We start from the raw sequence: 15,480 nt of genomic DNA, 5'->3' as shown, positions 1-15,480 counted from the left end.
TTTTCAGGTAGCAGGATTTTCATAGAATGTAACCATTACAGATTTAATCTTTGGGCTGTATCTATTTGTAAATGACCCTGAAGGTTATCATGACAGGTAGTAATATGTCATTCTGCTAAAGCACAAATGTGAATTTTATGGAACTATAAAGCTGTTGCTTGCAGTTAGTTAAATTAGTAAGTTTAGTCAGCTGATCATGTGGTATGTGCAGCTGAATGTAGCTTTGCTGTTGTTATTTATCATCTCATTTTATACTCATAGGCAATAATATGGCCATTTACCAACAAAGTAATTTTGTCCTAGAGTAATATTCACATACTGGGGAGTTGGGAAAACCTTAGGACATGTTCCTTATGAATATTAAGATATATAACATATTAAATAATGTTATTTAGTCTTATTTTTCAACCAATCCACAATGAACATGTTTGAACTTCTAATACTGTACTACAATCTACACAATCAGAATTCAGTCAATGAATGTTTCTAAAAACATTTTATGTGCTGTGAACCTAAACCTGCTCTAAAAAATAGTCTATTAAAAATGACATTATATGGATCATTGGCAAGGTGTTATATAAGTCTAATTTCAAAATATTGTTTAACATTACAGTGCTATTAATACTGAATTTTATTCAAACACCCATAAACTAGCCGAGGAAATCTTAAGCAGAATTTGAATTACTTCCAGCATTGGTACTGTGATCAGTATACCTAATCTGATTTCCATGAGCAACAATAATGAAAGGTCTCTAAGGAAATTATTTTAAATAAAACTAAAACTATGAATTTAATTTAGTTTTGCATTGGAAGAAACTGGCTCAATATCATCTTAGACGCAAATTAGCACTATTAACTTATTATCCAGAATTTCTTAGATGCCCAATATCTTGAATTTGTGAACCATAGAGCTCTACTTTTTAGTCTTTCCCAACTTATAAATAAGGAAATCAGGGCATGAAGGGAACTTATGTAATTTGCCCAATTTTTGAATCCACATCTCTTAATTCAAACTTCGGCAATTTTCACAGTAAAAAAAGCCGGGGTTGGGGGGAAGCACATTTGCAGAAAAGAAAACTCTTTCTATTATCGCACTGCCAGAATATTCTTTATTATAAACCTAACATCCACATGCTGTATCTAAATGCAATTGTCCTCTACACCAGTTTCCTAGGGCTGCCGTAACAAATACCACAGTCTTGGAAGCTTAAAACAACAAAAATGTATTCTCCCACAGTTCTGGTAGCCGGAAATCTAAAATCAAAGTATCATCAGGAGATTTCTTTTGGGGGTTCTGAGAGAAAATCTGTTCCATGCCACTTCTAGCTTCTTGTTGTTGCTGGAAATCTCTGGTGTTCTCTGGCTTGCGCATAATTCCAATCTTTGCCCCTGTAGTCACGCAGCATTCTCCCTGCCTGTGTCTTTCTGTGTCTCTGTGTTTTTTCTCTTATAAGGATATCAGTAATTTTGTATGAGTTTGAGACTAGCCTGGGCAACATAATGAGACTCCCACCTCAAAAAAGAAAAAAAATCATAAGAAAAAAATCCAACTGGTCTAGCTAGGTTCTAGTGTGCAGAACAAACAGCAGTCAGGAACCTGTTTCTTTAGACCATTTTGGAGGCAAGGGAACTGTTGACTTGTGGGCTAGGCATACTCCTCCAAAAATATCTACTACAGACTCCAAATATGAAAACAAAAAACTAGATAGATAGATGATAAACACATATATGTTCATATGCATGCGTGTGCATATGAAAAGTTATTAATCAAGTTAATTAAATATTAACATTTTCTAAAACAATTTAACCAGCATGCATATATTTGAAACAAATTATTATTTTTGTTATTAACAGACCATGTTCTACTTTAGCTGTGTTAAATACACATCATCATTTTAATCCTGCAAATACTTTCTTACAGACAATATTCTAAGTATCGTCATTTTAATCCTGCAAATACTTTCTTACAGACAATATTCTAAGTATCGTCATTTTAATCCTGCAAATACTTTCTTACAGACAATATTCTAAGTATCGTCATTTTAATCCTGCAAATACTTTCTTACAGACAATATTGTAAGTGCTGTTTGACAATACTAAAATCAGTAAAACTGTTACTACTTTCTAGGAATTTGCAAATAAATATGTAGGGAGAATAACAAGTGCAAAAGCAACTCTTCCAAATTCCTTTTTTCTAAACTTTGGTGGTTAAGTTTTACTCTTCTTGTCTCTTCTCTCTATACTCCTCCTTTGTCAATCAAATCTATTCTCTGGCTACAGCCATTACTTGTACATGAATAACCACCAATTCTATATTTCTAGCACAGACTTCCCACCCAAGTTCCATACCTGCAATTTCTTGATGTCTGCTGGACTTCTCCACCTATATGTGCCAATAGCCTTCCAAATGCAAGAAACATGTCCAGCAGTTAAGCCAATCCTCTTGCTCTCCTCTTCTCCAAACTTGCACTTCTGTTTTTACTAAAATCAATACCATTGTCCCAATGATCCAGTTCCAAATCTTACGATTGCGTTTGACTTTTCCTTCTCCGATATACATAATCAAGTATCAAATTTTGTTGATTCTACTCTAACAATATCAAATTTATACACTTTCCGTTTCCACTGTCACTTTTCTGGTTCAAGTGTTTATTTCTTCTAATGTGATTGTAAAAACTTTTCTTCCAATTCTCTTTACCTCTAGTTATGACTCTTCTAGTCCCTCCGTGATTTAAACATTAAAAATTAGCAGTGAAATTTTGTTTTCAAATAAAATCATATATGTGTAATCCCAGCACATTGGGAGGTGAAAGCAGGAGGATTGCTTGAGGCCAGGAGTTCAAGAAAAACCTGGTCAACCTAGCCAGATTCCATCTCTACAAAAAATTTAAAAAATTAGTTAGGCATAGGGGTGCATGCCTATAGTGCTAGCTACTTGGGAGGCTGAAGCAGGAGGATCACTTGAGGCCAGAAGTTTGAGGCTGCAGTGAGCTATGATTGTACCATTGCACTCCAGCCACGTGGGCAACAAAGTGACAACCTGTCTCAACAACAACAAGAAGAAAAAAAAAAGGAAATTCTATTTACGTACAATGTAGAAAACTGAAGATGCTCTAATTATAAATGATGTTTTACTGATTTCGTTTTAATTTTCTTTCATTAAAATCCAAAATACAACAAACCAGTCTGAAATGACACAGTAAACTACATCTCTATCACCAAATATGAGTAGATAGCCTCAGAACTATTACTCCATAGGATTTTCCAATAGAATTTCTTCCTTCTTTGTTATATTTCAAGCAACTTGAATAAAAATGAATTCCTTGATGCCTCTGAGTTTTGAGGCAAAATGTATAAATTTTAAAAATGCTTTAGTAAGTACATAATTTTTAATTTTAGTGCAACATTTTCCATGGTATTTTAGACTATGAACTATTAGTGGAATATGCAATACTCTTTGACTTTTTGTTTTTATATACTCTGGTTTCCTAATCAAGAAAAACAAACTGAGCCAAATATTTTTGGTTTTCTCTTCTAGTAGTGTAGGTAATGGTAATTCATCTTCTTACTAAATTATAATCTATTACTGCATATTCTTGTCATCCCAAGCAAGAACCTGAAACTCGGAAAGATAGAAACTAGTAGCTCATTTTTTTCAGCATCGGAGAGTAGTAGTTGCTGAATAACTAGTATTACATTACTGGGTTGCCCCTACCTAGTTTTGTCACATTCTACCACTTTACTTTTAGAAAGCATTACAATATGGCCTTTCTCTTCTTCTTTTTTTTTTTTTATCAAGTTCATGATGTCCAGTAATATGGCCTTCCTAAGGAGTTGATCTCACCTATGAAATGGGGGTAATGCTCTGTTTGTGAATCAAATAACATAAGAATAGTAAAATCATTTAAAAGCTATAAAATAGAAGATACTTTAATATAGTTCTACACTTGTAATTTATGCCTAATGTCCAGAAAAACAAACAAACAAGAATAATTGAATAAAAGTCCTTGAAAAAATCAGTTAGTTAATAAATGCTTTTAAATACTTTGTGGATTATTTGCATGACAATAATTTAATCAAGGTGGAAGACACTCATGCTTAAAAGTTATAAAGTTTCTTCATATCAAAGTTAAGAACCTTAAATTCAATCAAAATGATTCGAGAGCTTTTTCTCATATCAACGTAGCATTCATTTTGCCTTTTGAAATGAAAAGCAGACATTAGCTTTTATTTAATAATTAATAGATGTATTGTCATTATATAGTATCTCATGTTTAAATAGAGCTTCCTAGGTAAGTATTTTCATATATACTATCTCAGTTAATCTTCACAACAATTCTGTAAACTGTCTGCCATGTGGTAGGAAAAGATTCTTCTGCTGGGAAATAATTTTTTGGCTGAATTTGAAGGATTAATAAGACCCTTAAAGGCAAGACAAAGGAAGGATGAGTTTCCAGGAAAAGGGAAAGAGTATATGGATAAGTGCAGAGAAGTGAAACATTATTACATATTTGGTATACCGCAGGTAACACAGAACGGTTGAGCATAGAGCACTAAAAAGACATGGCAAGAGATGGGGCTCTCAAGAGCCAGAAAATGATTTTGCATGCTGTGCTAAGGAATTTTAATTTATATTGTTTAAAGTGAGAAACCAGTTAATGATTTTATTCAAGGAAGTGACGCGATTTTACTTGCAACAGTTAGGAGAATGAGAAAGAACACATGTTCCAAGAGTGAGATGATGAGAGGCTGAACTAATACAGTGGCAGTGAGGAATGAATTTGCAAGACATTCAGAAAATGGAATTCACGGGATTCAGTTAACGACATGATGAGGAATTAGAGAAATGGAGAAGCTAAAGATAACATCCAAGCTTCTAATTTAGAGGACTGGGTTGATAGTGGGCATCGTCAAAGTGCTAGGCAGCACAGGGGGAAGAACAGATCCAAGGAGGCAGAGGGGCAGGGAAGAAAATCATTTGGAGATGTTGAGTTTGAGGCATCTGTAACAAATTAACATGAAGATGCTCTATAGGTAGTTTTAAAGGAGGAAGTGGAGAGTAAGGTGAATGTTTGGATTTAAGAACACCAGTGATCCTTCTTTCTCTTCTTGAACACTCCCTTAGGAATGATAAAATGAACTCTAAAGGATATATGTGGTAAGAACACCAAAAAAAAAAAAAAAAAAAAAAATGAGGGATCCCACTGTTTCTTTCCTACTTCAGGCAGGATAAAATTTTTAAACTGTTCCGTTAAAAAAAAAAAAGTGGGTTTTGTTTTAGTTGGTTGTCTCTGAGGGGGCATAGAAATCACTATTTGTATTTTCTCTTAACTTCTATGCTAAGAATCTCTGTTGAGGTTGAGAGTTTAACTAAAAACTCTAGATTAAAGAAAACACAGATTAAAGGGAGAAACATGTCAGTAAGATCTGCTTTAGGCAAGAAGGGTTTTTGAAGACCCTTCTGGACCCAATGGTTTCCAACTACCGAGGTCCCCCAAAATGGATCCGTGATATTATCTGCAATGCCTATTCACACAACTGAAAAAGAGTACAGCCTAGCAATAAAGACACCTAAAAAGTCATTAATGAAAAGAAACAGGGCTCACGCACAGTGCAATTCTGTTATCATCATTTATGGAGTGTTGCCACTAACGATAACGGTAAAAATTTCCAGCTTCAGAGCACTGCTATGAATCTATATGTCAGGCCAAATAGTAGAAGAGAAAATGGAAGAAAGTATTTTCTATTCTTGAGGCTGCACACTACCTGTATTTGCTATGACTATTTCTGAGGCCCCAAGAAACTTCCAGGAAACTCAAATCTTTCACGGTGATTCATCTGGCAGGGCCTTATGAAATTTTTATTGTGGATTGTTCAAATTTTAAGGAAATTAGTGTCTACAGACACAGAGTGATCTTTCAGACAGAATTTAGATCCAGTCATGGATTACAGAGTGAAATCAGAGGAGGACTGGGAGACATGATCAATCAAGTTCATTAAAACTAGAATTTTTATTCCCTTCTCTGCAGAAGGAGGCCTAAAACTCACCCATTAACTGCATGGGAATCACTGCTTCATGGTCTTGCATTTTTTTCAGTATTTTAGAAAAACATGTAGAAGGGGCACAGACATATACAATGAAACATTCTATGAGTCAGAAAAACTGTTGTAGGGCTGTATTCTAAGAGATACTTCCTATTTGACTACAGGGAAGTTATTTTATTTTGTTGGTCTATCTACATCTTTTAAAAAAAGATTTAAAAAGTCAGAACAGGACTGGAAAAGATGGCTCATGCCTATAATCTCAGCACTTTGGGAGGCCAAAGCAGAAGGACTGCTTAAGACCAGGAGTTTCAGACCGGCCTGGGCAACATGGCAAGACGCCTGTTTCTACAGAAATATAATAAAATTAGCCAAGTGCGGTGGTGTGTGTCTATAGTACCAGCTACTTGGGAAGCTGAGGCGGGAGGATCACTTCAGCCCAGGAGTTTGAGGCTACAATAAGCTATGATCCTGCCACTGCACTCCAGCCTGGGCAACAGAGCGAGACCCCTGTCCCTCTCAAAAAAACAAAAAAAAATCTTAAGTAACATAATTATCTTACATAACACATCTTTTCTGTAATGATTAATACCCTTTGCTTTTGGAATAAAGGTATGCTATCCATAGAAGTAAATTACTATCATTATTCTTTAAGAATAAACGAGTATAAATCCATTCTTCAGTTCTGTTCTCCTTTCATTTTCTAATAATGACTTTCAAGTTTTCTTCCAATTTTTAAAAAATATCCCCATGCCATAAGTTCCACCCTTCTTGGCTCATATATTTTACACACAAATATTTCTAATAAATAATATTACCAGGAGTTCCCAGGACTACAAGCTTAGACCTGTTAACACTACTGGCATTTCACACTTTTACTATCATTCTCCGTTTTCAATTCGTCCACGTCACAAAGCGAGTGAGAATATTACATGGAGTGTTTTACACCTGAAAAGCTACTGTTGGTTTTGTTTGTTTGTTTGAATCTGGGAAGAAATAAGGTGGAAGTAAGGCTAGAAATTTCTATAAAGAACATAATTTGCAACTGAAGGAAGAAAAATAGCTCTTCAGTTGTTTCTGGTTAATTGAGGATTCTACCAGATACACAGGAAGAAAGAAACAAGCCCCTTCCTACAGCACCTTCCTCCTCCTCCTCCTCTATACCCCCCACCCCCCAAAAAAATCTAGGGTGTGAAAATTGTAGAGTTGGGGACGTGGCTTTAGGTAACGGGACAACTGGTAAAGCTGATGGCATTCTTCACTCAACATGGGGCAGTGTTCGAGTCCCTCTACCACAGGAGCGCCCGGCAGCGCAATCTCCGCTTTTTTGTGATCACCAGTGCCATCCGCAAACGCCTGAAGGAGGAACAGCGGGCTCCCTCGCTTCTGAGGGACCCTGCCACATTCCTCCCTTCAAGTACATTCTCCTATCCTAAAGAGGGGATTTGCCTTCTGTAATTTAAACGATAATATTCCTTGGGAGTCTTAGAATTGGCTTTCTTACTGTGACTTCGTATATACAACTCGACTAAAAGGCATGCCAAAAAAATTAAACAACAACAAAATATTAGAAGCTGAAAAAGATAAAGCTACATAATAGCTGGATATTAAACATTACAATATCGCATTTAGGACGCAAACGGCGCTGCAGTGCAAATGGAACTTTAAAAAAAAAATCTGCCCGCCCACGCAGACAAAGCTACTTTACAAAAGCGCACGCGTCGATATCAATCGTACCCTACAACAGAGCATGGTTTAAAGTATCAGTGTACATTTTTTCCTAAACACAAGTTGCAAGTAAGTTATCTAAAATCGAACACCGCCACGAAAGAGACCTCCAGGGTGCAATAAATAGGTACATCTCGTTGAAGCGGAGAAATGGCATCATGACCCTTTGGGTTGATGCAGATTACAGTGCGGAGGCTGTTCTCGAGAGAGAAACCAGAGCCCAGCGTAAAATGCTGTAATAGGGGAAATCGACCAAAGACGAGATTTTGAAAGCCGTGAAGGTCATTTTTCTAGCTAAAAAGAAAAAGTTACTTATTCAGGACTGACTCCCGCTGCCAGTCCCAGGAAACAGGAGCAGCCCCGCGCGCCCGGGAGCCCTGCAGCGCAGTGCGCACTGAGGCTCCAGAGCGAAGGGCTGGCGCCCGCCAGATTCTAAACGTGCTCGGCTGCCGCAGCCCGCCGGGGCCGCGCGCCCTGGTCCGGGCAACTCCGCGCTCCGGGTTTCCGCGGTCACCAGCACTGGCGGAAGAGCCCCGCCGAGAGGGGACAGCCGCGGGCGGTGTCCCGGGAGTCCCGAGAGCGCGCTCCCCCTCTGCGCAACCTTCTCGAGGCATCCCGCCCGGGAAGCCGGTTCCTGGGTTCTGGGCTGGCTAGGTTGGCAGCGAATGAGGCTTAGGCATCACTGCCTGAGGCCCTCACTTAGCATGGCGATAGCCACAGACTGATCTGGCGGAGTTTCTCCTGGTGCCCACTTAAGTAGTCTCAAGTTTGTTCAAAGCTGGACTCCTCGACTTGGAACCAGGAGCAGCTGGAGATTTGTCAAGTTAGAGCTCATTTGCCACGGGAGACGCTCTTGGTGTCCCCAGCACCGAACGGTATAGGTCAACTACAGTTTTCCTGAACGTGATAAGGTGTGTGAAGACGCTGTGCAAATTGTACAGCGCTCTGCTTAAGGAGAACCTCGATCTTCATCGTGCCCCCAGAACTTCCCTCCCTTGAAAATAAAACTCCCACCTGAATGTAAAGCCCAGGAGGGGGTTTTGTTAACCGCACTTATTCCCAAAGCATAAAGGAATGTCTAATAGTTTTGCAAATGCTTGAATAAATAATTGTTGAATGAGTTCATGTACAACATACACACTTGAGGAAAACTGGTCTGTTGGGAACATCTGGGAATTCTCCTTGCTTTTCTGGTAGGGAAGCGACCGACCAAACATTTATCGGGCACTACTCCTTGCCAAGCCTTCTAGGCTTTGGCAGGCCAATGGGGAGCCGGGGGAGGGCTGGCAAACCTGTTAGTTGTTCAAGGACACAAAGGGGGCTTTATAAGACGGCCTAATCAGAGCCCTTAAACGTGGGTTCGCAAAATGGTTCATTCCCGCCCTTTCACCCACCCCCCTCCCACCCCAGACGCAAAGCAAATGTTAAAAACACTTAAGTGCATACAGAAGGCGCTTGGCTCAGGGTACACAGGGCAAGAAGCCTCGGATCCCAGCTCCCTTTAACACACATTTTTTCAACGCCGTTCTGGATCGAGACTGTCCGGGGCACTGGGTGCTGGAGGACCCGGCTCCCAGTACTTCTAGCAGAAGACCCTCGGATGAAATGGCCCATGACAAAATGACCACCATAACCGTTCCTTCAGTAAGCCAGGTAGACGTGCTCACAGCTTGCTGCGAAGTCTTCCTTCGGAGATTTCTGCAGTTTTCTCCTTCACTTTACAGCCTAACAAAGGGTGGGCCGGGGGTCGGCTAGGGCAGAAAGCAGCGGGAAAAGCGGCTCCACGTGTTCATCTCTGGCCTCGGCCTTCAGCCACCAGGTTCGGTAACCACGCGGGGTGGCGAGCCCGGGTAACCCGCACTCCCTCGCGCCCGTCCAGGTGCGGGTTGCTCCGGTAGCCGGACTCCCTTTTCCTATCTGCTTTCCTTTTGAGTTTTTGCTAAAATCTGGAGACGTGGAATCCACCCGCGGAAACTCCGAGCCCCTCCGACTGAGCATGCGCCATCGCCAGGCGGCTTTTGGTCACAGGCTCCCGAGTTCTCCTAGCTGGGGCTGCGGAGCTTAGGGAGGAGGGAAGAGAGGAAAGGGGAGGGGGTGCCTGGAGAGGCGGAGACTCGCGCGCCTGCGCATCCAGCTCCAGGGACCCTAGGTTTTCTATGGGATTCCCAATCTGCAGCAGAGATTTACCCAAGCGTGTTGCGGCAGCGGCTGGGCTTGCAAGGCGCGATCCAAGAGGGATTTAAGCAGCCCAGAGCTCCAGAGAAAAAGAGAGCGAGAGAGAACCACACACAGAGACGGCTTAAGCGTTTACCCGAATTAAATATATATTTTTAAAAAGAACTGTTGAGTTTTATCATTTTCGTTAAGTGACCGTGCGCAGCGCTGTAACTGTAAGTGGAAAATACAATCTTCGTTGCATTTCTGAATGTGTAGTGCAACCAACTGTCAGAGAGATGCTTTGGCTATTGTCACATACTTTGCTTTGCATAGATGCGTCTAAATGCATGGGGACAATTGCCTTGCTTAATGCTGGCGATCTGAATGTGCTCTTAGTCCATGGGGGATCTTTTGGAATATTGGGGGTGGGGGAAGGGGGAGTGTTTATATGCGGCGTGTTTGGGGGATTGTCTTAGACTAGATTTAAGACAGGTGAAACTGAGATGCTTTCTTAGTTTGTCTTAGACAGATTTAAGTAGCTAATTGACCGATTGTGAAGTTTTCCGGTTGCTGATAAAACTATTGAGCGGGTGCAGTCGAGTAGCAACCTGTCATCCGTGGGATTGGTGCACCATTTTTCTCACCGTGGAAGGGCAGCAAAGGTGTTTGCTATGTAAAACTGAGTGGATGAGATTGGTATGGAAATCATGGTTGATCTCTGAGCGGGATGTTAGTGTTTAAGATCCACGGAGTCAGGCGCAAAATGAGCACATTTCTCTCAGTATTCAGAAATGAGTAGATAATTTTTTCGTCTTTGATTTTTGTCACAATGGTGAATGGGCAGAAAAGGGAAAGATGCTCTACTGCACTATCGATTTTGAACGGAGGCACAGGCTCTGTCGCTGAATGGGGACTGTCAGACCCAAACTAGTTACCTGCCTTTGCATTCCGTGTTCGCCATCCGGAATCTGGGGTTAAAAAATGTAAATCAAGGTGTGTTACATTTGGTAGTATTTCTTTAAAGGATAAAAGGTCGTTTTGTGTTTTGAGTTAAAATGGGTTGTTCCTTGCCCAGAAACTGGAAGAAGGGTCTTTGCAAGGTCAAACCCCGGGTGGAAATCAGAATGCTGAATACCCGCAGGGGTACAAGAATGTGTATGTGGAAGGGGCGAGGAGAGGCTGATGCTCCCTGCGTGGTGGAAATCATGAGTGCTCAGCATTGCCTGATCAGTGCCCTGTGAGATGCCAGAGTGGGAATCCATTTTTCTAGAGTTGCCCTCCTGTCCGTATTTTGGAAACTAAAATAAAATAGAATTGTTGGTGGTTGTGGAAAACGCTAAGTACATACTATTTGTGTATTACTTTCCAGTTGAAGGCAAGAGAAGCTGGGGAGTTTTATTTCTACATATTAATATTTATTTTAATTTCTAAAGGAATTTCAGGTTGAGACAAATTTAAAATGAAACTCTTGTGAAAACACACTTTACCCACACTACCATGTAAACTGCCTACGTGTGTTTGTGTGTGTGTGGTGGGGGGGAGTAGGGGGTGATCCTGCATCATTGAACAACTTACTCTTGAATGCACTCTCATTAAGCCTTGGGTGTTTAATAACCCCAGAAAATGCTGCACTGAAGCAGGTTGGCAGAATGGGCATGAGGCAGAAAGATGAGAAAAAAGCATGGCTAGTGCGTGCTGGATTTCCACAAAATAAGCAAATCCAATTTTGGGGATGAAACGAAATAAATTTTCTCTCAAATCAGGTGTGGGGGCCATCAAATAGGGCTCTTTGGCCCTTTGATCAGTCCAACCATTTGGAACCCCTCAAAGGAATTTATAATTTATTTAAATGGATGAAATTTGTAATTGAAAATTCGAGAAGAACCTCTCATTGGAAATCCACCGTATAAATCATACTGCCTTGTCTATTCCTTCTTTCCTTACTCCAGGGCAGAAGGACTAATCATTTGTCATAATTGAGCCATACTCCCTGTCATCATTGAGCATTGGCATCAGTTCGATGAATGGTGCAGGTGTTGGCACTGCATTGATAAAGAGGGGTGGTTAGAGGAAAAAGGGGGGAATTAGGTATCAAAACTGATAAATGCTTGGTCTTGGAGTCCCTGACTCATAGGTTGACTGAGAGGATCAAGTTAGGCAGAGACCCTGTAAGGTAACTAGTCCAAACCCCTTGCTTTGTAGATGAGGAAACTGAGGCCCAGAACCATAGATCTAGAGAAAAGTCAATTAACTTCTAGTCTATGGAATAAACAATTAAAAAGTAATGTTGAGTGGAAATGTTTCCTTCTCTCTTTCATTTTCAGCAGTCTCAGTGACATTGCTGCAGATTTCAAATAAATAACTGTCTGCTCTCCAGCACATCTTTTGAAATTGTCTCTAGGGGTCCCTTTTATACCACCTCATTTCTCTTCCTTGCCTCTCTTTGTCTTGTAAGGTCTCTTTCTCTCTCTTTTTTATTGCCCCTCACCTCTAATATCCCCACCTCATTGGATATTTAGTCTGGCTTTTCTGGCCTCCTCTGCATTTCAGACAATTTCTTTGGAATCCTTGGTGTTTGCGGGGAGCACTAGCGTATCAGAATCTGCAGTTCCTGTTTGAGAACTGCCCAGGGCGCATTTCCATCCTTTCCCTGCTATGTTCTCCAAAATCCTTCAGGGAATCCAGCCTTCAAAGACACTGCAGTTAACATTCTCACTTTTCTCCCCATCTATCCTCCTCCAAAACCACTGCAGCTGCAGAGATTAGGACTTTGTGGAGTGAGGAAGCTGCAGGGTTCCCAGAGTGGACTTTGCCAGCTCTCTTCTGGCTCCTAGGAGGCAGAACCCAAATTAGAGATGCCTGTCTCCAGCCTTCCTGGAAATCCTCCAGATAAAGCCACCTGCAGAGAAGGGAAAGGGAAGGGACAGAAAGACCGAAGGAAGAAGGCTTGACTGGTTTAACCTGAAGTTGTGCTATAGAGGAGAGTAGTGCAGCTTTTTCATCCTTTAAAGCTTTTAAAGCATTTGCATAGCTTTTCCTCAGGCAGATCTTTTGTTTTATTCTTGCGCAGTTTCTGCTCTCATCTTGCTGGATGAGGGCTGTAAAGCAGACAAGATGACCCGCCTAACTGGCCTTCCCACCTTCCTCCTGTTTTCTCTCCTTTTTTTCCTCTTTTGCGTTCTCCATTTCTTCCTCATTTTCTTCCTTTCTTCCATAAAAATTCCCTGAGTGCCTATACAATAACATTCTACGCCTCCTAAATATAGTCTGGGCCTTCCTGTTTCTTCTGCAAAAATGTAATCTCCCAGGCACTCAGAAAGACACTCACAACTACCACAAATGGGGAAATGCTAAGGATTCTTACCTGAAAAAAGCTGAGGCATTAGGAAAGGAGGAGCTTGATGATTGGAATGCAAGGCCAGAGGAAGGCCCACTTGGAGTCTCTTTCTCATTTCAAAGAGTAGGTAACTACTCTTGGAAGTTGTTGAAGCTTTTAAGAAGCAAAGTGGTGAGTTTCTCAACACCTTTACCAATTAACAATTTAATTTAACCCCTCCTCTGTTGGTAAATCTTTACTGAATTGGGATGAGCTCTGTCTTGGATAGAGTCTGTTTCTAACAAATGCTCTTGGGTTAGTTAGATGTTACCTGATCTTGCTGATATACCCGTTCATATACCCTTGCAGAATACCCATTCCAGGGTATTCTGAACACCAGATAGCCTTTGCAGAGATGTGGAAATTTGTAGTTGCTAAGTGCCCCGCTTTGATTTACTACACTGTGAATCACCTCCCCATTACATGTGAGTCACATGTGATAGGATTACAGCATCAGGAATATTGTCTTGGGCAAGCTATAGATTTTCTATTTGGGTTGCATGTAGTTATGAATTCCAAACGTTGTGGAGAAGCTCCCTAGGGAGTTTCACAGAATAACAGTTCAGCATCAGTATCAAACATATGGTTGCCTAATTGATAACAGCAATATATTTTCACTGTTCTCAAGGTCTTTTTCTTTGTTTTGAGTGATTTCTATGCTCCTAAAGTTAGTGATTATTTAGGAAAATAGGAAGGCTCTCTTCACAGAAATGATCACATTTAATTAATCTAAACTGACAACGTCCATCTTCATTATGTATAGTGAATATAAACATATTAATTTTCCTAAAGTATCAAATGGTACAGAGATATATTAAAGAATGATTGAGATTTTTACTATCCCAATGGTTAATTCATATGACTAATAGAATATATGAGCTGGACAAGATCCATATAAGTCACCTAATCCATCTCTCCAGTCTATTTTTTAAAATAGTATCTTCAGGAAATTTTTTTATCTTAAAGACACCCCTACAATATGAATTCATTGTCTGGAAAAGCAATGATTTTAATGACCTTTTAAAATATTTCCACAATATCTGTACAATGTATTTTATAGTGGAAACTCAATATTTGTCAATTAAATATTTGTTCTAATAAGAATCAGTTGCATGTACCTTGTTAATTATATCAAAAATTAAATTTCTACTGAAACCATGTGCACAATTAATGTTTCTTTAAGTATCTTTGTTAGTAACGAAAAAAACTGGATTAAAAATTATTTTATACTTGAATGACAGAGCAAGACCCTATCTCAAAAAAATTATTTTATGATTTATTTTTTGTAAAGATATTAAAGCACTATATTAATACCTCTAAGAGTGCTTTAAAATCTATTTACATGTTTATCCTTTTTGTCTCTTAATAAGTAAAAAGATAAAGTATTTTTACCTGTTTACAAGAATAAGAATATTGATAAGTAAAAGAGGGAATATAAATCTAGACTGTGGTAGCTATGTGGTCCACTTAGATCATGCTCTCTTGAGCTATGGAATTATTTTAACATGTTCACACTGTGAGGGGACCACAGCATTGCATTTCTCATTTACAGTTTGTTTCTAAAGGTAACTTATGCCGCTCTTAAGTGAATCGAAATAGTTTGCGTTGCTCCCAGCTTAAATCATTGAGACTTTTACTGATGGAAGGGTCTTGGGGATGCTTTAGAAACTATTTAATGAATGAAACAGAAATGGAATAGTAAATTACTGAGGAATCTTCAAAGAGATTTGACACTTTAATCATAAGGTGCCTGTGAATACGTTCAAGAGCTGTTCTATACCCCATCAGCTAACTTAAAGCATACAGATTGGGTAATTTTCACAATTCTTACACTTTCTCTGGATTTCTCCACCTCTTTACTTTATTTACTGCAGTCCTAATACAGATGACCTACTGTGTAACCATCAATTGTTTATTCTTTTTTTTAATGCATGGTAATTCCAAGGATTTACTGGATTATTTCCAGGTGAGCATTCTATTTCCTTTTGTTCTAAATTACAATTAAGACTTGGAGTACTCTCATTCACCAAGTGGTCTTCAAGCTCAATGTACCTAATACAATAATTACTGAACTTTTTGTAGAAAGTAGACCTCTTTTACTTAAAAGATTTTATTTTTATGAGGCATTGCTTATAAAAGGCAAAGTGTTAACAAATCAGTTAAATTTATCTGCAATT

The 15,480-nt window shown here is 39.6% G+C and overlaps 1 protein-coding gene across 2 annotated transcripts in view; it reads left to right on the top strand.

Moving 5' to 3' along the window:
• The first annotated feature begins 9,212 nt into the window (after positions 1-9,212).
• VSNL1 (visinin like 1) overlaps positions 9,213-15,480 on the top strand; it is a 116,200-nt gene continuing 109,932 nt past the window's right edge. The window contains exon 1 of one of the 2 annotated variants that reach the window (XM_063648937.1): positions 9,213-9,423. The gene's annotated coding sequence lies outside the window, so the exon portion shown is untranslated. Of the gene's footprint in view, positions 9,424-9,799; positions 10,161-15,480 lie in introns of those variants that run through there. The other variant, XM_054475751.2, reaches the window with a different exon arrangement.

This window comes from Pongo pygmaeus, chromosome 12 (assembly GCF_028885625.2).
Source record: "Pongo pygmaeus isolate AG05252 chromosome 12, NHGRI_mPonPyg2-v2.0_pri, whole genome shotgun sequence".
NCBI lineage: Eukaryota > Metazoa > Chordata > Mammalia > Primates > Hominidae > Pongo > Pongo pygmaeus.
This window is presented reverse-complemented; position numbering and strand designations above follow the sequence as displayed.